Below are 24,684 nucleotides of genomic sequence, written 5' to 3'. Positions count from 1 at the left end.
ATGTTGCTGCTGCTGCTCTCCACGACCTTTCTCCCACTGGCTGCGGCCTTTCTCCTGCCCCTGATGATTCATACTGGGGTGTAGAGCTGAGAAACTGGTTGATTTCCTGGCCCCGGGGGGCTCATGCTGGGAGTGGGGCTGAGCAAATCACTAAGTTTTTGGTTCAGGGGCCGAAAACTTGGGAAAAAGTGAGGTTCCGCCTAAAAATGATTTTTTTCTCGCCAAAGCGAAAACCCTAAGAAGACTTTCTTTCAAAGCAAAATTGTTTTTTTTTTTCCATTTCCTTTGGGGTGTTTCCTTTGAACTGAAATAAATTTTTCTTTTTTTGATTTTGGGTTTCATTTTCAGTCCTCTTCAGGTGTTTTTCACCCTTATTTTCTTTAATTAGCTGAGTTTTGAACCAAAATGTTGACCTAGAACCAATTATTTTTTCTTTTCCATTTGCTTTCAGGTGCTTACTTCATTCCTCCCAAAAACTGGGGGGTGTTTTTTCGTTTGATTTCAGGTCACTTTACAGAGGTGTTTTTCACTGTTTAAAACATTTATTTTTTTAGAAAATAATTCACTCCATTTCTAAACAAAACAACATTTCAAAACAGAAAGGTGAGACGTTTTATTTCCCAGTGCCCAGAACAAAAGTTACCTATTTTTCCCAGGGAAAAAATCCATTTTTGTAGCCAAAAAAATCCACCAGAATTGGCAGGTTCTTATGATGCCCCTGTGACGGGCTGGGTCACAGAAACCCACTTGGGAACTACCACCTGATGTGCCACCTCTGAGCCCGTTTTCCCTGGCAGCTTGGGACTTCAGTACCTTGCCTTGTCTGAGCCAGACACGCTTGCCTGCTACAAACACAGACCCAGGTCTCAACCACATCCCACACAAGCTGCAGGCTTAACTGAAAACAGCTTAAGAAGTGTTCCTGTCTCCAGCACTCAGATACCCAGCTCCCAAACCCCAAATAAATCCGTTTTACTCTGTATAAAGCTTATACAGGGTAAACCGGGAAGAAGTAGTGGGGGAAGCAAAAGTGGATGGGAATCTGGGAGGCAGTGACCATGAGTTGGTCAAGTTCAGGATCCTGACACAGAGAAGAAAGGTAAGCAGCAGGATATGGACCCTGGACTTCAGGAAAGCAGACTTCGACTCCCTCAAGGAACGGATGGGTAGGATCCCCTGGGGGACTAACATGAAGGGGAAAGGAGTCCAGGAGAGCTGGCTGTATTTCAAGGAATCCCTGTTGAGGTTACAGGGACAAACCATCCTGATGTGTCGAAAGAACAGTAAATATGGCAGGCGACCAGCTTGGCTTAATGGTGAAATCCTAGCGGATCTTAAACATAAAAAAGAAGCTTACAATAAGTGGAAGGTTGGATATATGACCAGGGAAGAGTATAAAAATATTGCTCGGGCATGTAGGAATGAAATCAGGAGGGCCAAATCGCACCTGGAGCTGCAGCTAGCAAGAGATGTCAAAAGTAACAAGAAGGGTTTCTTCAGGTATGTTGGCAACAAGAAGAAAGCCAAGGAAAGTGTGGGCCCCTTACTGAATGAGGGAGGCAACCTAGTGACAGAGGATGTGGAAAAAGCTAATGTACTCAATGCTTTTTTTGCCTCTGTCTTCACGAACAAGGTCAGCTCCCAGACTGCTGCACTGGGCATCACAACATGGGGAATAGAGGGCCAGCCCTCTGTGGAGAAAGAGGTGGTTAGGGATTATTTAGAAAAGCTGGACGTGCACAAGTCCATGGGGCCGGACGAGTTGCATCCGAGAGTGCTAAAGGAATTGGCGGCTGTGATTGCAGAGCCATTGGCCATTATCTTTGAAAACTCGTGGCGAACGGATGACTGGAAAAAGGCTAATGTAGTGCCAATCTTTAAAAAAGGGAAGAAGGAGGATCCTGGGAACTACAGGCCAGTCAGCCTCACCTCAGTCCCCGGAAAAATCATGGAGCAGGTCCTCAAAGAATCAATCCTGAAGCACTTACATGAGAGGAAAGTGATCAGGAACAGTCAGCATGGATTCACCAAGGGAAGGTCATGCCTGACTAATCTAATTGCCTTCTATGATGAGATTACTGGTTCTGTGGATGAAGGGAAAGCAGTGGATGTATTGTTTCTTGACTTTAGCAAAGCTTTTGACACGGTCTCCCACAGTATTCTTGTCAGCAAGTTAAAGAAGTATGGGCTGGATGAATGCACTATAAGGTGGGTAGAAAGTTGGCTAGATTGTGGGGCTCAACGGGTTGTGATCAATGGCTCCATGTCTAGTTGGCAGCCGGTGTCAAGTGGAGTGCCCCAGGGGTCGGTCCTGGGGCCGGTTTTGTTCAATATCTTCATAAATGATCTGGAGGATGGTGTGGATTGCACTCTCAGCAAATTTGCGGATGATACTAAATTGGGAGGAGTGGTAGATACGCTGGAGGGCAGGGATAGGATACAGAGGGACCTAGACAAATTGGAGGATTGGGCCAAAAGAAATCTGATGAGGTTCAATAAGGATAAGTGCAGGGTCCTGCACTTAGGACGGAAGAACCCAATGCACAGCTACAGACTAGGGACCGAATGGCTAGGCAGCAGTTCTGCGGAAAAGGACCAAGGGGTGACAGTGGACGAGAAGCTGGATATGAGTCAGCAGTGTGCCCTTGTTGCCAAGAAGGCCAATGGCATTTTGGGATGTATAAGTAGGGGCATAGCGAGCAGATCGAGGGACGTGATCGTCCCCCTCTATTCGACATTGGTGAGGCCTCATCTGGAGTACTGTGTCCAGTTTTGGGCCCCACACTACAAGAAGGATGTGGATAAATTGGAGAGAGTCCAGCGAAGGGCAACAAAAATGATTAGGGGTCTGGAACACATGACTTATGAGGAGAGGCTGAGGGAACTGGGATTGTTTAGTCTGCAGAAGAGAAGAATGAGGGGGGATTTGATAGCTGCTTTCAACTACCTGAGAGGTGGTTCCAGAGAAGATGGTTCTAGACTATTCTCAGTGGTAAAAGAGGACAGGACAAGGAGTAATGGTCTCAAGTTGCAGTGGGGGAGGTTTAGGTTGGATATTAGGAAAAACTTTTTCACTAGGAGGGTGGTGAAACACTGGAATGTGTTACCTAGGGAGGTGGTAGAATCTCCTTCCTTTTTTTTAAGGTCAGGCTTGACAAAGCCCTGGCTGGGATGATTTAATTGGGGATTGGTCCTGCTTTGAGCAGGGGGTTGGACTAGATGACCTCCTGAGGTCCCTTCCAACCCTGATATTCTAACTCATAAATTTTTCGTCCTCTGTAACACTGATAGAGAGATATGCACAGCTGTTTGTCCCTTCCCTCCCCCTGGTTATTAATACTTACTTTGGGTTAATTAATAAGTACAAAGTGTTTTTATTAAATACAAAAAGTAGGATTTAAGTGGTTCTAAGTAATAACAGACAGAATAAAGTAAATTACCAAACAAAATAAAATAAAACATACAAGTCTAAGCCTAGTACAGTAGGAAACTAAATGCAGGTAAATCTCACCCTCAGAGATGTTCCAATAAGCTTCTTTGACAGACTAGACTTCCTCCTAGTCTGGGTCCAGCAATCACTCACACACCCCGTAGTTACTGTCCTTTGTTCCAGTTTCTTTCAGGCATCCTTTGGGGTGGAGAGGCTATCTCTTGAGCCAGCTGAAGACAAAATGGAGGTGTTTCCAGGGGCTTATATAGTCCCTCTCTTGTGGATGGAAACCCCTCTCTCCCCCGTGTAGAATCACAGCTACAAGATGGAGTTTTGGAGTCACATGGGCAAGTCACATGTCCATGCATGACTCAGTTCTTTACAGGCAACGCCATGGTTCACATATTAGCCCGAATGTTCCCAGAAAAGCTCAGATGTGGATTGGCATCTATCAAAGTCCATTGTCAACTTAAGTGTTCTTTGATTGGGCACTTACTGAGAATAGACTTTTCTCAAGAAGCTGACCAAATGCTTCACTGAGGCTACTTAAAATCAAACAGGTACACAGGCAATATTCATAACTTCGATTACAAAAATGATGCATGCATACAAATAGGATGAATATATTCAGTAGATCATAACCTTTGCAAAGATATGTTACATGGCCTATCAAGCATAAAACATATTCCAGTTATGTCATATTTACACTCATAAGCATATTCCTATAATGCATTGCGGGGTGCAACATCACAGCCCCAAGTTGCATTTTTTGGAAAATTTACCAATTGTGTAAAATCTTTTGCCCTGCTCTACTGGTGCGAGAGGGGAGATCTGGGCCCATGGGCAGTGCAGCCCACACCAGGGGCAGGGGAATAGAATTAACCCTCAGCCTCAGGCAGGTGTCAGGAGATGGGAAAATAGGTCCGAGGAGGGGGAGCAATAAGGAATCCCTGGCCTAGTTCTCTGAGTGGGGAGATGGCCAGGGGGTGGCCCCACAGACAGACGAATGGATGGGCGAGTGTGGGATAAGGGATGGATGGATGGATGGATGGATGGATGGATGGATGGATGGACAGGTCCATGTGCGAATATGTAGATGTACAGCGGGTAAGTTTATGGGTAGAGACCAGGCTGGTTGGGGTGAGGGAATGATCCAGGGGGAGGCCGGGCTGGGGGGAGGGCAAAGGAGCTGATCCAGGCCAGCAGGGGATGGGGCTGATGGATTAGGGGTTGCACTGGGCTCTTGGTCTTACTCTCCAGACTCCCTTTTGAACCCCTCCCTGTCTCACTCCATATCGGGTCATCGGGGGCCAGGAAGCCCTTCTCAGCTCCAGAACCTGGATGGCCTACGTGCAAATCGGGACAACGGGAAGCTGCGGAGGGTTCCTGATCAGGGAGGACGTGGTGGTGACGGCGGCTCATTGTAACTGCAACCTGGGGCAGGACTGGAGCTGGCAATATGTTGCCCCAAAGACTAGATGTTTATGGGATGTGAAAATTACAAAATTCCCTGGGTGCCTGTTAGATATTAAAGCCCAACCCCCCAAACTACCATGGTGAATATCCCAGCTGACCTTTGTATTCAAATCCCTGTGATTGAGTCACTTCACTCAGTTGAAATGTGGCTTCTTCTCAGGTCTTTTCCCTTGGCCATCGCTTCACAGACCCAGACACTTGGCTGTTCTTCATCAATCAAGAAGCCCCCTACTTGCCTTTGGGGACCTGAGCCCTACTGAACAGAACAACCCTGTAGGCAATTGACATAGATAAGCTCTGGGGCTCAGCTGTTGCACCAGAGACTGATCCAATCCCTAGGATTTCCTACTACATTCACTTACAATCATCAGCCATCAATGGCTCCGTGTCCTTAGCACATTTCTCACTCTGCACATCATTAATTCTGTGAGCACTAAAGATGCCCTTTGCCTTATGGCGCTCTATGAATGTGGTCCCGGCTAGTTCTAGTTTTGTTGGGGGGTGTTAGTTTAAAGAATCCAATACACTCACCTCAAGTTATCGTTGGAGGTTCTCGTAGGCCATTGATGTGACTTATGAAGGAGAAACGGGCAGAGAGCCTGGCTTAGTTAAAATCCAAGTTATGGTTCCTTGAGGACTCACTAGGCCGAGAGCAGAGTCAACCGGGGGACACCCAGATACTGAGATTAAAGAAAGATGAAGAGATTCAATCTCTGTCATGAAGTCTCACCACTACTTCTCCTGTCCTGCTAACCCTGGAGGAGGGAAGGAGCTGTCCAGAGGGGCTAGGCCAAGCATCTGGGAACCCTTATGGACTTCCACATCTTCTCTGATGCACTCAGCAAGCTCTTTCATCCCACATAATGACCTCTCTCTCCAGGGTTATTTGAACAGGCAGATCTGGGCTTCTTGCTACTTCCATCTGTATCCAGGATATGGTGACGGTGCATAAAAAACTTTTTGATCCTTTTCTTATTGGTATGTTTTATTCACTCCAGTGACCTTATTTCAAAGTTACAACTAGGTTAGGGCCTTAGACCTTCCCATGGGTATTTTCCTTCTTCTTCCATATTCAGTTCAATGATTCAGCGTGTCCAAGATCATTGTGATCATCTCATATGACCTCCTATACAACACAGGTCAGAGAATGTCTCCCAAATAATTCCTTTTGATCTACAGCAGATCTTTAAAAAATCCAGTCTTGTTTAAAAATTGTCAGTGATGGAGAATCCTCTATGACCTTCGGTAAATTGTTCCAATGGTTAGTTATAGTCCTTGTTAAAAATTCATATCATGAAACAATCATTGAGAAAGAAAAACAAACAGAATCCTGTATAGTCCCTCTGCATTTCAAACCAATTTATCTTGAGTTTCTCAGTATAAGGCAGGCTTTCCAACCTTTCCATCATTTGTGTGGCTCTTCTCTGACCCCTCTCCAATTTATCAATGTCTTTCTTGAACTGTGGACGCAAGAAGTGGACGATGGGTCACCCTGAATAGCAGAGCAGTCCATTGGTCAGTCTTTTGGGGTCTCTTTGGCCAACCAGAGAGGAGAAGGAGGAAGTCCATCCATATGTAGGTGCATAAAATGGTCTCTGTGTTACTCAGTCACACAAATGTAAGTAGAAATCTGCACAGGTCCAGGAGCAGGGCAGGTGTCCCTTCCAGAGGGGCTGTGATGGCCCCACCCCGCTGTCCAATGGGCACTAAAGCCCCCATATTCTCCCCTTGGCTTTTCCAACAACATCTTTGTTTTCCTGGGAGTCACAGACTTTATGGACCTGGGATAGAACTGGCAATGGATCCGGCCCTGTCACATAACCCGGACTACAACAAGGAGAACATTCACAATGACATCATGCTGCTGAAGGTACTGCCCCCATCCCATCAGCCCATCCTCAGTGACCTCACATTGTTCCAGGTACCACCCCATCCAATCAGCCCACCCCCACTGAATTCACACTGCTGCAGGTGCCGCTCCCATCCCATCAGCCTGCCCCCAGTGAGCTCACACTCACTCCTTGGACTCACATTCATACTTTGGCTGGGTGTTGCTGCTCCTTGCCAGCTACTAACCCTGCACTGATCCTGGGTCTATTCTCTTTCTCTCCTGCCCATGGCGGCTGTGGCACGGCACGGAGCTGACCAAGTCAGTGGTGCTCATCCGCCTGCTGTAGGCCAATCACCACGTCAGCCCAGGCTCCGAGTGCAGCGTGGCCGGTTGGGGTCGGACCGGAGTGAACACTACCACCGACAGGCTGCAGGAGGTGGAGCAGGAGGTGGTGTCAGACCGCCTGTGCAGAGACCGGTACCACCATGACAACCCCATCACCATGCTCCCCCCACACCAAGAAATCAGCATTCCAGGTAAATATCCCCCCGACCCAGAGCCACTTGGGGTACACTAAGCTGCTCCAGTGCAAGGAGCTGGTTGAAACCAATATGACCTTGTTGCCAAGAAGGCCAATGGCATTTTGGGATGTATAAGTAGGGGCATAGCGAGCAGATCGAGGGACGTGATCGTTCCCCTCTATTCGACACTGGTGAGGCCTCATCTGGAGTACTGTGTCCAGTTTTGGGCCCCACACTACAAGAAGGATGTGGATAAATTGGAGAGAGTCCAGCGAAGGGCAACAAAAATGATTAGGGGTCTAGAGCACATGACTTATGAGGAGAGGCTGAGGGAGCTGGGATTGTTTAGTCTGCAGAAGAGAAGAATGAGGGGGGATTTGATAGCTGCTTTCAACTACCTGAAAGGGGGTTCCAAAGAGGATGGCTCTAGACTGTTCTCAATGGTAGCAGATGACAGAACGAGGAGTAATGGTCTCAAGTTGCAATGGGGGAGGTTTAGATTGGATATTAGGAAAAACTTTTTCACTAAGAGGGTGGTGAAACACTGGAATGCGTTACCTAGGGAGGTGGTAGAATCTCCTTCCTTAGAGGTTTTTAAGGTCAGGCTTGACAAAGCCCTGGCTGGGATGATTTAACTGGGAATTGGTCCTGCTTCGAGCAGGGGGTTGGACTAGATGACCTTCTGGGGTCCCTTCCAGCCCTGATATTCTATGATTCTATGATTCTATGACCATGCCTCTCCCATGCTCCACTGCTCCAAGAAGGAAGCTCATGGTGCATCATGGGAGATACAGCCCACCCAGGGAAACCAGTATCTAGGATGTCTCCAGAGAGGTATCTCCAGTGTTAGTGGCCTTGTGCAAGGTGCTGGTGGAAACAGGAAGAAATGTAACATGGGTTGATGCACACATAGACAAATAACAAGAATTACTTCTCTGAGTCAGGGGCTCATCAGCTGGAAGCAACAGAGCAGGGCGGAGACCTGGATGTGTCAATGGATTGCTGGATGACCATGGGCCACGGCCGAGAGAAAGGACCATGCTATCCTGGGATGAAGCAGGTCAGGTGTCTCAGGTAGAGAGGGAGGGTTTAATGCCAGTGGAGAAGGCACCGGGCAGAGCTCAGCTGGAATCTGGTGCAGAGTTCTGGGCAGCCCTGTCCCAGAAAGTGGGATCCCGGCTGGAGCAGGTGCCGAGAATGGCTGGTGGGATGATCAGTTGAACGGAGACATAGTCTGATGAAAGGGGAATAAAACACATGGGCTAGGTTAGCCTAAAACATAGGCAGAGCGGGTCTGATTGCTCTATAAATACATCAGGAGGGGGAGGGAATACCAGGGAGGGAGACAAGCTGTTGAAGCTAAAGGACAAATCAAATGGAGATAAATGTGGCAGGGATCAATGGAGGCTGGAGATGAGAAGAAGGTTTGTAACCATCAGAGGGAGAAGGTTCTGGAACAACCTCCAATGGGAGCAGTTGGAGTGGAGTAGGGTGGGGTGGGGTGGGGGGGGAACAACCTAACAAGGATGCAGACAGAGCTTGATAAGTTTATTGATGGGATGATAAAACAGGGCTGCCTGAGACAGCAGGAACTGGACTCGGTAGGGCCCTTCCAGTCCTGTGTTTCCATAAGGGCATGAGGCACCTGAAATACACCTCCCATGGTGCACCATGACGAGACATTGTTGGGCTTTGATTTTTTAGCAAACTGTTCCAGGGAAAAGGTTGATGAAAAAGGGGAATCCCCCGCACCACCACGTATTCTGACCATCTCTACTCTTCACCTTCACTGGAGGCTCTACTGGTGAACTCAACCCTGAGGCCACCCAACAGATAGGACCCTGGGTGAAATCCTGGCCTCATACATGTGGATGGGAGCTTTGCTGTTGACGTCCCTTGGGCCAGGATGGCACTGGAGCTGAGGGAGAATCAGTGTTCCCATCTCACAGGAAATAGCAACATTTCAATCTTTGTTTTCAAAGAACATTTTTGGCAGAACGGAAATTCCAAAAGCAGACTTGACTCACAAATGTTGAAATGTTTCATTGCAACATTTTTTAATCAAAATGAAACATGCTGAGATATGAACAGATTGAAACATTTCCTTCCGTGTGAATAAACTGGAGAGAGTCCAGAGGAGAGAAACAAGAACAAAAAAAAGTTCAGAGATTTAGAAAGCCTTATCTAGGAGGAAAGGCTGAAAGAATTCTGCATATTTAGGCTAGAGAAGATGAGGCTGAAGGGGGAACGTGATAACCATTGTCAAATATGTTAAGGGCTGTTATAAAGAGGACAGTGATCAAATGTTCTCCATAAAAAAACTCTCTAACCCTAAGGATAGTTAAGCTCCTGAACAGGTTAACTAGAGAGGTTGTGGAACCCCTTTCATGGGAGGTTTGCCCAACCTTTCAAGACCAGGTTGGGCAAACATCTGTCAGGGATGGTCTAGGTTTATTTGGTCCAGCCTCGGTGCAGGAGACTGGACTAGATGACTTCTCTAGGTCCCTGCCAGCCCAACATTTCTATGATTGTAGGATTTTGGTTTGTTGACCTCACCTGAAATGCTTCATTTCAAATGAGATCAACATTAAGAAGCAGATCCTTATCAGCACATTACCTTCTGGGAGTTGTAGTTCAGGCCTCTATTTTCCCTTATGTACTCCCCGTAGTCCCTTTGGGGACTACATCTCCCACAATGCACTGAGTCATGTGATTCCCATGATGCCCCAAAGAGCTCAGTCAGAAGCAAATCCGAGTTGCATTATGGGAGATATACTGCTCCTGGGAGCCATGTCCTTAGGAGAGAATAAAGACCTGAACAACAACTCCCATAAGCCAATACATGGTAAGGAGAAAGCAGTTTAACACCTTGTTGAACTGATTCCAAACTAAATGTTTCAGGACATTTTTTTAAAAGTAAAATATTCTGATTCAGGTTGAACAGACCCAAAATGAAATATTTCCTTTCAATTTTCCTAAAGCAAAAATTGAAAATTCATTTTTTTCTGTGGAATATTTAAATTTCGTAGAAACTGCCATTTCCATGGTTACATCATGCTGTGCAGCTCTAGATTTCTCTCTCTGCTGACCCATTTCTAGGACGGTTCTTTTTGGCAAAAAGGGCTGAGCCTTCAGCAGCAGAGAGCAACTGTCCCACATGCCATCTGAGATCTCTGGAGGACAGGCTGGGCTGGGAAATGCCAGTCACCGATGTTATTCTCCTTATTGGCAGGGCGATTCCAGTGGGCCCCTGGTGTGTGAAGGGGTGTTCTAGGGCATCATCTCCAATGAAGATGAGTTAAAGGAGACGTTCTCCTTTAAATGGCCAACTTAGCCATACTGGGATCCTTGCCTGGGTGGAACCCCTCAGGTGCTTTAGATCAGAATATTTTTTCTAGGGTTAGAGAAATGCTCTGAATGGCTCAGTCCTGAAATTGCCTTGTGGCTAGAAATACCCCATCGATGTTTAATATTTTATTCTATTCTATTGTCCACCCAAGCGGCTAGTCAATGTTCGGGGCACTGCGGTTGTTCCAGTTGGGAACAGAAATTGACAATAGAGTCTGGTATTTCCTTTGATGCAATCTGGAATATATACAAGGAATACAAGGAATATCTGAAGTCCTGTTTCTTTGAGTACAGTCAGAATCAAACAGCAGCAGACAGCTCCTTTGTTCACTGTCCTGAGCCTGCCTTTCCAGACAAGACTCTTATGTCCAAAAAGCTTCTTCTCTAGGCTGTGTCTCTCAAGGCCATATTCCTGTGCCTCCACGTTCATAGAATCATAGAATAATAGAATATCAGGGTTGGAAGGGACCTCAGGAGGTCATCTAGTCCAACCCCCTGCTCAGAGCAGGACCAATCCCCAACTAAATCATCCCAGCCAGGGCTTTGTCAAGCCTGACCTTAAAAAAAAGGAAGGAGATTCCACCACCTCCCTAGGTAACCCATTCCAGTGCTTCATCACCCTCCTAGTGAAAAAGTTTTTCCTAATATCCAACCTAAACCTCCCCCACTGCAACTTGAGACCATTACTCCTTGTTCTGTCATCTGCCACCACTGAGAACAGTCTAGATCCATCCTCTTTGGAACCCCCTTTCAGGTAGTTGAAAGCAGCTATCAAATCCCCCCTCATTCTTCTCTTCTGCAGACTAAACAATCCCAGTTCCCTCAGCCTCTCCTCATAAGTCATGTGCTCCAGCCCCCTAACACGTTGTGTCTGCCTGGCTTTTTACTTTGCGTCTGACTTGCTTCTGTCCCAGGGTCTCTCTGTTTCTGTTGTGTCTGTCCGATCCACACGCACCATTACCCCTGAACAATATTTGGTGACGACCTTTCCTCCTGAGTCGTTAGAATTCCCCCACTTTTGTATAGGGTTTTACATCAGCCTAGGGGATTCTGGAGCAAAGTTAGAATTTTCTCTGTTGAATTCCATAAGCCCTCTACAAATACTGAACTGGTTTTCTTCCAGTACCCAGTATTACCAGGATACAAAATATATCGGAAGGACAGAACAGGTCGTGCTGGTGGGGGAGTGGCACTATTTGCGAAAGAAAGCACAGAAACGAAGTAAAAATCTTAAATAAACTAAATTGTACTATATAATCTCTATGGATAGTAATTTCATGCTTGAAAAATAAAAATATAGCAGTAGGGCTACATTACAGACCACCTGACCAGGATGGTGTTAGTGACTCTGAAATGCCATGGGAGATTAGAGAGGCTATTAAAATAAAAAACTCAATAATAATAATGGGGGATTTCAACTATCCCCATATTGACTGGGTACATGTCACCTCAGGGAGGGATGCTGAGATACAGTTTCTTGACACCTTAAATGACTGCTTCTTGGAGCAGCTAGTCCTGGAATCCACAAGAGTAGAGGCAATTCTTGATTTAGTCCTAAGCGGAGCTCAGGATCAGGTCCAAGAGGTGAATATAGCTAGATCCCTTGGTAATAATGGCCATAATATAATTAAAATTGACATCCCTGTGGCGGGGAAAACTCCACAGCTGCCCAATACTGTAGCATTTAATTTCAGAAAGGGGAACTACATGAAAATGAGGAGGTTAGTGAAACAGAAATGAAAAGGTCCAGTGCCGAAAGTAAAATCCATGCAAGCTGTGTGGAAACTTTTTAAAGACACCATAATAGAGGTTCAACTTAAATGTGTACTCCAATTTAAAAAACATATTAAGAGAACCAAAAAAGAGCCTCCGTGGTTAAACAACAAAGTAAAAGAAGCAGTGAGAGGAAAAAAGGCATCCTTTAAAAAGTGGAAGATCAATCCTAATGAGGAAAATATAAAAGAGGATAAACTCTGGCAAATGAAGTGTAAAAATATAATTAGAAAGACCAAAAAAGAATTTGAAGAACAGCTAGCCAAAGACTTCAAAAGTAAGAGCAATTTTTTTTTAAATACATCAGAAGCAGAAAGCCTGCTAAACAACCGGTGGGGCCACTGGACAATCAAGGTGCGAAAGGAGCACTCAAAGACGATAAGGCCATTGCAGAGAAACTAAATGAATTATTTGCATCGGTCTTTACTGTTGAGGATGTGAGGGAGATTCCCAAACCTGAGCCATTCTTTTTGGGTGACAGATCTGAGGAACTGTCCCAAATTGAGGTGTCATTAGACGAGATTTTGGAACAAATTGATAAACTAAACAGTAATATGTCTCCAGGACCTGATGGTATTCACCCAAGAGTTCTGAAGGAATTCAAATGTGAAATTGCAGGACTAGAATCATAGAATCATAGAATATCAGGGTTGGAAGGGACCTCAGGAGGTCATCTAGTCCAACCCCCTGCTCAAAGCAGGACCAATCCCCAATTAAATCATCCCAGCCAGGGCTTTGTCAAGCCTGACCTTAAAAACTTCTAAGGAAGGAGATTCTACCACCTCCCTAGGTAACGCATTCCAGTGTTTCACCACCCTCCTAGTGAAAAAGTTTTTCCTAATATCCAACCTAAACCTCCCCCACTGCAACTTGAGACCATTACTCCTTGTCCTGTCATCTTCTACCACTGAGAATAGTCTAGAACCATCCTCTTTGGAACCACCTCTCAGGTAGTTGAAAGCAGCTATCAAATCCCCCCTCATTCTTCTCTTCCACAGACTAAACAATCCCAGTTCCCTCAGCCTCTCCTCATAAGTCATGTGTTCCAGACCCCTAATCATTTTTGTTGCCCTTCGCTGGACTCTCTCCAATTTATCCACATCCTTCTTGTAGTGTGGGGCCCAAAACTGGACACAGTACTCCAGATGAGGTCTCACCAATGTCGAATAGAGGGGAACGATCACATCCCTCGATCTGCTCGCTATGCCCCTACTTATACATCCCAAAATGCCATTGGCCTTCTTGGCAACAAGGGCACACTGCTGACTCATATCCAGCTTCTCGTCCACTGTAACCCCTAGGTCCTTTTCCGCAGAACTGCTGCCTAGCCATTCGGTCCCTAGTCTGTAGCTGTGCATTGGGTTCTTCCGTCCTAAGTGCAGGACCCTGCACTTATCCTTATTGAACCTCATCAGGTTTCTTTTGGCCCAATCCTCCAATTTGTCTAGGTCCCTCTGTATCCTATCTCTGCCCTCCAACGTATCTACCACTCCTCCCAGTTTAGTATCATCCGCAAATTTGCTGAGAGTGCAATCCACACCATCCTCCAGATCATTTATGAAGATATTGAACAAAACCAGCCCCAGGACCGACCCCTGGGGCACTCCACTTGACTACTCACTGTAGTCTGTAACCTATCATTTAAATCAGCTTCTGTACCAAATGACTGGAGGATAGCTAATGTGATGCCAATTTTTAAAAAGGGCTCCAGAGGTGATCCTGGCAATAACAAGCCGGTACATCTGACTTCAGTACTGGGCAAACTGGTTGAAACTATAGTAAAGAACAAAATTGTCAGATACATAGATGAACACAATTTGTTGGGGAAGAATCAACATGGTTTTTGTAAAGGGAAATCATGCCTCGCCAATTTACTAGAATTCTTTGAGGGGGCAACAAGCATGCGGACAAAGGAGATCCAGTGGATATAGTGTATTTAGATTTTCAGAAAGTCTTTGACAAGGTCCCTCACCAAAGGCTCTTGAGCAAAATAAGCTGTCATGGGATAAGATGGAAAGTTCTCTCATGGATTGGTAACTGGTTAAAAGATAGGAAACCAAGGGTAGGAATAAATGGTCAGTTTTCAGAATGGAGAGAGGTAAATAGTGGTGTCCCCCAGGGATCTGTACTGGGCCCAGACCTATTTAACATATTCATAAATGATTTGGAAAAAGGGGTAAACAGTGAGGTAGCAAAATTTGCAGATGATACAAAACTTCTCAAGATAGTTAAGTCCCAGGCAGACTGCGAAGAGCTACAAAAGGATCTCGCAAACTGGGTGACTGGGCAACAAAACGGCAGATGAAATTTAATGTTGATAAATGCAAAGTAATGCACATTGGAAAACATAATCCTTACTATATATATATATACAATGATGGGGTCTAAATTAGCTGTTACCACTCAAGAAAGAGAGCTTGGAGTCATTGTGGATAGTTCTCTGAAATCATCCACTCAATGTGCAGCCACAGTCAAAAAAGTGAACAGAATGTTGGGAATCATCAAGAAAAGGATAGATAATAAGACAGAAAATATCATATTGCCTCTATCTAAATCCATGGTACGCCCACACCTTGAATACTGCTTGCCGATGTGGTCGCCCCATCTCAAAAAAAGATCTATTAGAATTGGAAAAGGTTCAGAAAAGGGCAACAAAAATGATTAGGGGTATAGAATGAGGAGAGATGAATAAGACTGGGACTTTTCATCTTGGAAAAGAGGTGAGTAAGGGAGGATATGATAGAGGTCTATAAAATCATGAGTGGAATAGAGAAAGTAAATAAGGAAGTGTCATTTACTCCTTCTCATAATACAAGAACAAGTTGCCACCAAATGAAATTAACAGGTAGCAGGTTTAAAACAAACACAAGAAAGTATTTTTTCATGCAACACACTGTCAACCTCTGGAACTCCTTGCCAGAGGGTGTTGTGAAGGCCAATACTATAATGGGGTTCAAAAGGGAGCTAGATAGATTCATGGAGGTTAGGTCCATCAATGGCTATTAGCCAGGATGGGCAGGAATGGTGTTCCTAGCCTCTGTTTGCTAGAAGCTGGGATTGGGTGACAGGGCATGGATCACTTGATGATAACCTGTCTGTTCATTCCCTTCGGGGCACCTGCCATTGGCCACTGTCAGAGAACAAGATACTCATCTTGATGGACCTTTGGTCTGACCCAGTATGGCCGTTCTTATGTTCTTATCAAAATTCCTAGCTGCAGCGTGTCATTGACTGGCTTTAAAACTTTCACCGAATCAGGGAATAGGAACAAGGCCATGTGTTTTAGATGGCCAATATAATACCACAAAGCGTGGCTAGCCGAATTAAACAGCCCATGACAATAGCACATTGAAACGATTTATTATTGTGATACTGACTGGAGGTAGGAAAAACCCAGATCACGGGAACCTGGAAAGCATTGCTGAGCTATATTGGGACAAAATAAAGAATATTCCAAATATTTGGAAAATATTGAAAACGAACCTTTATTTGAAAAACAAATGGCACTTGAGGGAAAAAAGCTGTTTTTGAATAAAAAAACATTTTCTTTGAACAATTCACACTTCCTTTTCTACCACTGGCCTGTAGATTGGGCTCTCTGTGTGCGAATGATCCAGGATTGGGGGAGGATAAGGGGGCAGTGGGTGGGATGAAAGGAAGCTGGGATGAGCCATAAACAAATTAGTGCTAAATAAGAACATCTAGGCCCACATCCTCAGAGGTGTTGAGTATTCTAACTTCCATTGAAATCACCAGGTCCCTAAGTATGTTTAAGGATCTGAGCCATACCTTTCTTTCAGCAGATCTCAAAGCACTTTTCAAAGGTGGTTGGGATCATTATTCCCAGATGGGGAAACTGAGGCACAGAGAGGGGCCATGACTTGTCCAAAGTCACCCAGCCTCAGAACTGGGAACTGTGTCTGCTAGGCCACACTGCTGCCCCCCAACTCACAGCACCTCAGTCAGGCAGTTCCAGGCCCTGCAGCACCCCCCCTCCGCAGCCCCTCCACCACACTTCTTGTTAATTTCACTTCCCATTTTTAGTGCTCTGCAATCAGTACATATCTGATACAAATGTCTCCAGCAATCAATTCCCTCCTGACCCGAGACATCTGGGGCAGGCGCTGGGTCCAGGGCAGGTCTCTGGTTAGAGGGTGTGGGGCTGTAACACCTATAGGTCTGGAATTACATTCACCCCATCCCCACCTCCAAACCCAGTGGCTGTAGAGCAGATGCAGACAAAATTGATCTGTGTGTCTCCACACTCCCCTTTGTCTGGCTCTCTCCGTCTGGCAACAAGTGCAGTGCTCGGCAGCACTCCCCGGTACCGGGCGATGCCGTAATGCTGATCCGTGTCTGGCTAAAGGCCAGATTTGTCTGAGCCAGAGGCATGAGAGAGATTCCCAGAGCTGACCTCAGTTGCCCTGCATCCCTCCACCCCAACCTGCTGCAACAGGAAAGCCACATTCCTTTGATAGATTAGCCATTAAAAGGCCAGAAGAGGAGACCACGGTGCTCCTTCCATCTGACCCCTGCATAGCCCTGGCCCTGGGACGGCCCTGAGCTAATCCCGGCTTGAACTAGAGCAGAGCTGTTAGAGAAACATCCTGTCTTGAGTTACACATCACCAGGGATGAAGAATCCAGCGCAGGCCTTGGCAGCAGCGTCTCCGAGCCTGATCCGGGCCCAACCACCGAAGAGATTTGAATGAGAAATTCCCAGACAACATCATTCAGATCCCCTGGGCTGGACGCTCTGGCCCGCACTGTATGGGGGTGGGGGCAGAGGAGATGGTCTGATGGTCCCCGCTGGCTGTCACCTCTCCAGCTCTACGAATAGCTCAGCATCGATGTGACAGAAACCTTCCCACCTTCACGGTGTTTCCTTCTCTGTATTTAGGGCAATTCCTGTTCAACAGAGTCTGTCTTGGGCCGTGTAACAAACACCGCGGGCTTCTCCCACCGCTTGGGAGGGGAGACCCCTAACGGCTGAGAGTTACACTGCGGGTTATTGCACTGCTACGCCCAGTGATGAGCTGCCAAAATCTTAACAACGGGTTCCCTCCTCATCCCACGAGGAGGTCGTTGCCCACCCCCGGCCCCTGGGGACTCCTGCCCCATCCAACCCCCCACGTTCCTTGACGCCCCCCCCAGGACCCCTGCCCCATCTACCCCCCTCCCCTGTCCCCTGACTTCCCCAAGAACTGGGCAGGAGGGTCTCATGGGCCACTGTAGTGGGTGTCCACCCTGCCCTTAAGAGCCAGAGGGACCTGCCGGGGGACGAGGTGGGGAGTCCCGGCGGTGCTTACCTGGGGCAGCTCCCAGGAAGCATCTGGCAGGTCCCTCTGGCTCCTAGGGGTGGGGGAGCGTAGCTAGGGTGGGAGCAGGGGGAGCGGCCGCTCCCCCCACCGATCACATCAAAAGTGGCGCCTTAGGCGCTGACTCCCTGGGTGCTCCGGGGCTGGAGCCCCCACGGGGGAAATTTGGTGGGTGCAGAGTCCCCACCGGCAGCTCCCTGCCCTGCCCCGTGCCCAGCCCCAGCTCACCTCCGCTCCGCCTCTGCCTCCTCCCCTGAACGCACCGCCCCGCTCTGCTTCTCCGCCCCCCGCACCCCCCGCCGGCTTCCCGCGAATCAGCTGTTCGGCAGGAAGCCGGGGAAGGCTGAGAAGCAGGGGGCGGCTTCCCGCTCAGGCCGAGGGTGGCGGAGGTGAGCTGGGGCAGGGAGCGGTTCCCCTGCGCCCCCCCCCAGCCGGGTTACCTGCTGCGGTGCGGGTGGCCCTCCTCACGCCCCCCCGCACCAGCTCACCTCTGCCTCCCTGGGCCTGAGCAGGAAGCTGCCGCCTGCTTCTCAGCCTGCCCCGGCTTCCCGCGCGAACAGCTGATTTGTGGGAAGCCTGGAGGGGCGGGGGGCGGAGAAGCGGGTGGGGCGGCGCATTCAGGGGTGGAGGTGGAGGTGGAGCGGAGGTGAGCTGGGGCCGGGTGGGGAGCTGCCGGTGGGTGCTCTGCACCCACCAAATTTTCCCCTTGGGTGCTCCAGCGCTGGAGCACCCGTGGAGTCAGCGCCTAAGGCACCACTTTTGGCTGGTTAAATTTCGAAGCCCTTTTAGAACCGGTTCTCCCTCACGGAACAACCAGTTCTAAAAGGGCTTCTAAATTTAACAACCGGTTCCAGTGAACTGGTGCGAACCGGCTCCAGCTCACCACTGGCTACGCCCCACTGACCCCAGCTGGGAACTGGCCCATTGACCCCAATGGAGCTATGTCCCATTGACACCAATTGGGGATGTGAGCCACTACCTTGGTGAGGGGGCAGGGAATGGGACATGGGGCTTTTCCTGTCCAGGCAGCGCTATCTCTGATCTGGCCACAGAGCGGGGGACTGGCTGGCTCAGGGGTGGTGGCAAATTGAACCTGGGGCCTTTTCCGTCTAGGAGCCGCCGCTCCCATATGGTCCCAGGGAAGAGAACTGGCTGGCTCAGTGCTTTGTATTTTCCCGGCCTCAGCATGGTACGCGTCAGAGGCCCTGCTATCACCAACACCTTGACATGCAGTGTTTGGTCTCTCTGACCTCAGCACTTCCCCCTGTCTCTCTCATGGTGTGGGGAGATGTGAGAAGGATCAAAAGGCCAGGTTCCCATCCAGAGCTGAGATGAGTTCAGGTTAACCACAGCCCCCACTACAATAGGCGGGGAGAGACTCTAGTGTCTCTAATGTTAGCAGCAAACTCCCGTCCCCCAGCTCAGCACCAAATGTGCATGGAGACAGAGGCTGCAGGGCTCCAGCTGTGCACAGTGGGGCATGGGCCAGCCCCAGCTGTGCCAGGCTCCAGTTGCTGAGCATCCCCAGAAGATGCCCAGCTGTACAAACTCAGCAGCGCCTGACCCTCCTCCCCGCCCACGCTAGGAGGTGTTCAGAGAGCCACACAGCAGAGAGTTTGATGCTGAGGTTTCGTGTTCCGCCCCAGCGATGTCTATAAAACCCCTGGGGCTGTGTGTGAAGCACCTTCTCCTTCCCTGCTCTGGTGAAGAGGATGCTGCTGCTACTCCTGCTCCCCATGGCCATTCCTCTGCCCCCCAAGGCTTGAGCTGCTGAGTATTGGGGGGGGGCACAGGGAGCATAGCCGGCACATGGCTTGGTGAAAGGACTTGTGGCTGCTACCCCAATACAGCAATCCTGGGGAGCTCTGAAAGGAGGCAGGTTCTCCTCACACACATCTTGGGGTGGGGTGGGCATCTGTGGGCTGGTGGAATGGGGAGCAGAGGGGGGGAAGCTGTTTCCATAGATCCATGGGGTTCCTGTCTGCACTAGGGAAGCTTTCCACCAAAGAACATCAGCCACAGACCGTGGGCGTGTGACATCCCCTGGGGGCCACATGCAAAGTAATAACCTCCTACTGCTGCCAGCTAACAGCCTTGCCCCTTTAGCTCAAGGACTGTGCCCCAGGGCTGGGGTCAACCACAGAGGTGGGAGGCTATTGCATCAGCACGATTGGGAACCCACCCCAATTTCCAACCCTGGTTGGAGACAGACTCTTCCTGCACCAGTAGCCAGGGCAGCAGTGCTCCAAACGCAGCTGACTCCGCTGGCCATCTGTGCAGGGCAGTGACCTCGGGGCTGCCCGAACCTGTCTGTGCCCCAAGGGGCCATTCTGGTAGCTGGTCAGAGCCAGGCACCTCCATGGCCTGGCATAGATCTGCTCCTCCAAGTTCTAGGCTGCTGGGGGGCCTGCCAGAGGCATTGTGCTTACAGCTGATTTATGGGGCGGGTGTTGCAAGGGCAGGGTGGGTCTGGAAAGACCAAAACCCCAGTGATGGAGGGGAGGGGCACAGCTGATCTGAGACGTGGGGCAGAGTTTCAAGAGAGCTCCACAACCACTGGCCTCAATGGGATTCTCCAGTGAACTCAGTGGGGTGGGAGGGGATTGTCAGTGATTTCCACATTAGCTGAGTCAAGGGGTTGATCCAGGAGAAGGGGGCAGGGAAACTGGGCTGGCTGGTTGAGGTGCCAATCTGGGGCAGCAGAGGTTGAGGATGATGGTGGGGGTGGAACTGGGATCCTTGGTTAAACTGTCCAGCCTCATGTTGTCCCAAAGCAGGGGAGTTTTACCCCTCCCCTCTCTCTGCCAGGGGAGATCATCAGGGGATGGGAAGCTGGGCGTCACTCCAGACCCCACATGGCCTTTGTGAATATAGAGACAAGAGGAGATGGCGAAGGAGGCTGTGGAAGATTCCTGTGTTATGCTTATAAGAAGCACATGGGATCTTTTTCAGGGGAAAAGGCAATACACCACGTTTATTGAAGATACAACAATTACTATATGCATTCGCGCACACACACACACACACACACACACACACACACAGTGCCCACCAGTCAATGTTATAGTTACCAGTCCAGAGTCTGGATCAATCTAGTGGCCAGCTAGGTTGATCACAGATAGGTAGGAGCCAGGTTCTGTCAGTCATGACACGATGGTCCGGGGAAGTCTTGACAGGACGAACCCAAAGTTTCATGGCAAGGCCCCGTTTATATAGTGATTTTCCTTCATTGGGACCAATGAGTTTTGCACCGTTATGCTGTAATCAGTTGTGGTTTGATGAATGCTTGTTTTCTTAAATTGTTTTCTCATCCTTTATCTTGTTCTTTCATCAAGTCTCTCAGGGAGTTACCCCATGCTAGTGTGATCACCGCTATCTTGTCCCCATTGATAGGTGTCTGTCTCATCTTTAGAGTCGTCAATCTGCCCTCCTCTGACATTTCAACAGGGGCGTGTTGCAGCCTCCTGGCGCCCTTGCATCTATCTTCAGTTCCTCCCTAGAACATCTGGTTCGGTGATGACCTTCACTCTTATCTCTTAACACATCACATACAAACCAGAACTGATTTACACAGAACATTTTGAACGGGAACTTCAAGTTGCAAAGCAAAAGAAAAACAATCATTGCATTCTTTTACTTATTTTAAAATGCTAAACCTAAAACAAAGTGGTGACCCTAAAAGGTCTGTTACTGCCTTGAAATCAGTCCAAACACAGATTCTGGCTGATGCATCTCTATCAATGGTTCATTAGGCCATTCCTTTCCGCTATTCAAAAAGGGTGGCTGGCAGGATATGGTCAAATCATACATCAATACATTTAATACACGCTACATTATTATTCTTTATCCTTCATTCTAAATTATACAAACATAAAATCCTACTACTACACTGGATCCAGGAGAACGTGGTGGTGACAGCGGCTCATTGTAACTGCAACCTGGGGTAAGAAATGCACCATCTGCCATCCCTGAGCCAGCCGATCCCTGTCCTGGGGCATATCTGAACAAGTTCCCCTAGAGGGGAAAGGTGCCGTGTGCCATTCCCTGCCCCATGAGCCAGCCAGCCCCTGTCCTGGGGCTTGCCTCTTGTCATTTTGGGCCACTAATATTGGGCTGGGGTACAGAAGGTGTCGGCAACAGATAGCCTGATCTGCTGCTCCAGGAATGGTTACCCCCCTTGGCCTGAGCAGCAAGTGGGGTGTTGCAGGATGTTTCCTTAGGAGGAAAAATCGATTGTGGCATTAGGTCTATTACTTCCTGTTTATTTGCAAAGCATGTCCAAAGTCCTGTTTCTCTGAACGCAGTTGGAATGAAACAAGTGACTGTTTCTTTACTCCCAGACCCAAGCCTCCTTCAGCCAGCACTCTGCCCAAAATCTCTCTCCCCGGGCTCAGAGCAGGGTCACGCTACCCATGCTTCTTTGGATGTGACTGATGCCTTCTCTGGCAGATTCTCTGGTCTTTCTGCTGCTTCTCACAGACACACACAGCTCCACCGATCAATGCCCCAGCCCCTGTGTTTGCTAGATTGATCCCCAGGGAAACCCCTTGGGTCAAACACTTCAGCTTCTACTCCTCTGACATGCTTGTGGCTATGTCTACATGACACAGCCTGTATCAGTCCAGCGCTCTAGAGCTGATGCGGTATACTCAGACAAACAGGGTTTTTCTGCTGGTGTAAGAACACCATCTCCCCAGACGATGTTAGCTACATTGACAGAGGCCCTCTTCCATCAACAGAGCTACCTTGACACTGGGGGGTTACCAGCATAGCTACTTTGGGCAGGGATGTGAGGTTTTCCCAGCCCTAACCTACATAGCTAAGTTTTAAGTGTAGGCCAGGCCTGTGTGATGGGTGATGATTCTAGTGATTCAGCTTCCTTGTTACCTAAATAAGCTTATAATGGCTTCTGTACATTGATCCTGAGACCAAGACGACTCTGAGACCCACCCACTTTAAGGAGGTTAACGGCCCATGACTGAATCCATTGTACTGGCCTGTCTGCAGTACCTGCATCCCCTTGTATTTCACAGCACCATCACTGTGCTGCTGGGGGCCCACAATGTTGAAATAGATGAAGCAGGGAGGCAGGAGATTGGAGTACGTCACTGAATCCCCCACAAAGAATACAATGATGAAATGCATGAAAATGACATCATGCTGCTCCAGGTATCACCCTATTTGTATAACCCTGCCCCAAGAAGTTCACACTACTGCAGGTACCCCCCCCCATCCCATCAACCCATCCCCAGTGATCTCCCACTGCGGCAGGTACTGCCCCCATCCCATCACCCCACCCCCTGTGATCCCACGCTGCTGCAGGTACCGCCCCCATCCCATTACCCCTCCCCCTGTGACCTCACACTGCTGCAGGTACCGCCCCCATCCCACCACCCCACACCCGTGACCTCATGCTGCTGCAGGTACTGCCCCAATCCCATCTCCTCACTGCCAGTGACTCTCTGGCTTTGCATTGGCTCTAATTTCTCTCTTCTTGGATCAGGATGTCTCTGCCCATCATCGTCTCTAACCATTGTATTGACCCTGGTCCCTGTGTCCTCTCTTGTTTGTAGCTGGGGCACAAAGCACGGCTCAGTGAACATGTCGGGCTCATTCTTCTGCCCCGGCCCATCATCCACATGAGTTATGAGGAGAGGCTGAGGGAACTGGGGATGTTTAGTCTGCGGAAGAGAAGAATGAGGGGGGATTTGATAGCTGCTTTCAACTACCTGAAAGGGGGTTCCAAAGAGGATGGATCTAGACTGTTCTCAGTGGTAGCAGATGACAGAACAAGGAGTAATGGTCTCAAGTTGCGGTGGGGGAGATTTAGGTTGGATATTAGGAAAAACTTTTTCACTAGGAGGGTGGTGAAACACTGGAATGCGTTACCTAGGGAGGTGGTGGAATCTCCTTCCTTAGAAGTTTTTAAGGTCAGGCTTGACAAAGCCCTGGCTGAGATGATTTAATTGGGGATCGGTCCTGCTTTGAGCAGGGGGTTGGACTAGATGACCTCCTGAGGTCCCTTCCAACCCTGATATTCTATTCTATGATTCTATGACCATCGATTGTCTCCAGGGACTGCGTGCAGCTTCGCCGGCTGGGGCTGGACTAGTGCACAGAATGAGCTGACCTCAGCCACGCTATGGGAGGTGGACATGGTGGTGATGCAGGATGCTGCGCGTCTGAGGAATCCTGATGGGCTCTACCGTGACTATCACGCCTCCATCATTATGTCGGGGGGGGACCCAGAGAAGGGCAAAAGTTCGTTCCAAATAAATCTCCTCCTGCCTTCAAGCTCCCTTGACAAATTGTTATTATTTATGAGCCTGGTGGTGTTGCAGTCGGGCTGCAGAGAGAAGATCAGAAGTCAGTCCCCGCTGCACTTGGTGCTGTACAAATGAACGGGAAAATAGCTGGTCTTCTTCCAGAGGAGGCGGAGACCAGGTGGCTGCCAGGGATGGGAGGATGTGATGCTGAGACTGGCTGGGCTTGCAAGGGATGCTGCTGAGACCTGTTAATTAACTGTCTCTTGTTTCATTTCACAGGGTGACTCTGGGGGCCCCTGGTGTGCCAGGGAACAACCCAGGGCATCGTCTCTTGGGGATCCGAGGATGGGACCCCCCCCCCACCCCAGCAGTGTGTATTAGAGTCTCCACCTTTATCCCCTGGATCTGGGCGATGAGGAGGAGGCTGAAGCCCTGAGCCATGCTGGGAATCGCTGCAGGGGCTGGAGCAACGCCACGTCTTTCCTTTGCAGAGGCCCAGATCTCAGGGCTGCTTCACAGAGGGGCTGAGCTCCCCCAAGGCTGAGTCCCACAGCTATCGCTCTGCTCAGGCAGTGCCCAACCCATGAGCATCAAGGCAGGGAGCCTAGGGGAGTTAGAAGCCAGGTTCAAGGCCAAATCTCGTTGGCTCCCTTGGAAATCCCATCTCATAGGCTGCCTCTTCGCTTCGGAAACAGCTGATTTATTTGCCCCTGGAGTAACGG

The 24,684-nt window shown here is 48.8% G+C and overlaps 1 pseudogene; it reads left to right on the top strand.

Moving 5' to 3' along the window:
* LOC141997095 (duodenase-1-like) lies at positions 1–10,592 on the top strand (annotated as a pseudogene).
* The last annotated feature ends 14,092 nt before the right edge of the window (positions 10,593–24,684 follow it).

The sequence above is a fragment of the Natator depressus genome, chromosome 13, assembly GCF_965152275.1.
Source record: "Natator depressus isolate rNatDep1 chromosome 13, rNatDep2.hap1, whole genome shotgun sequence".
In the NCBI taxonomy this organism is placed as follows: domain Eukaryota; kingdom Metazoa; phylum Chordata; order Testudines; family Cheloniidae; genus Natator; species Natator depressus.
Note: the sequence above shows the minus strand (reverse complement) of the source record. Positions and strands in the feature narration are given on the sequence as shown.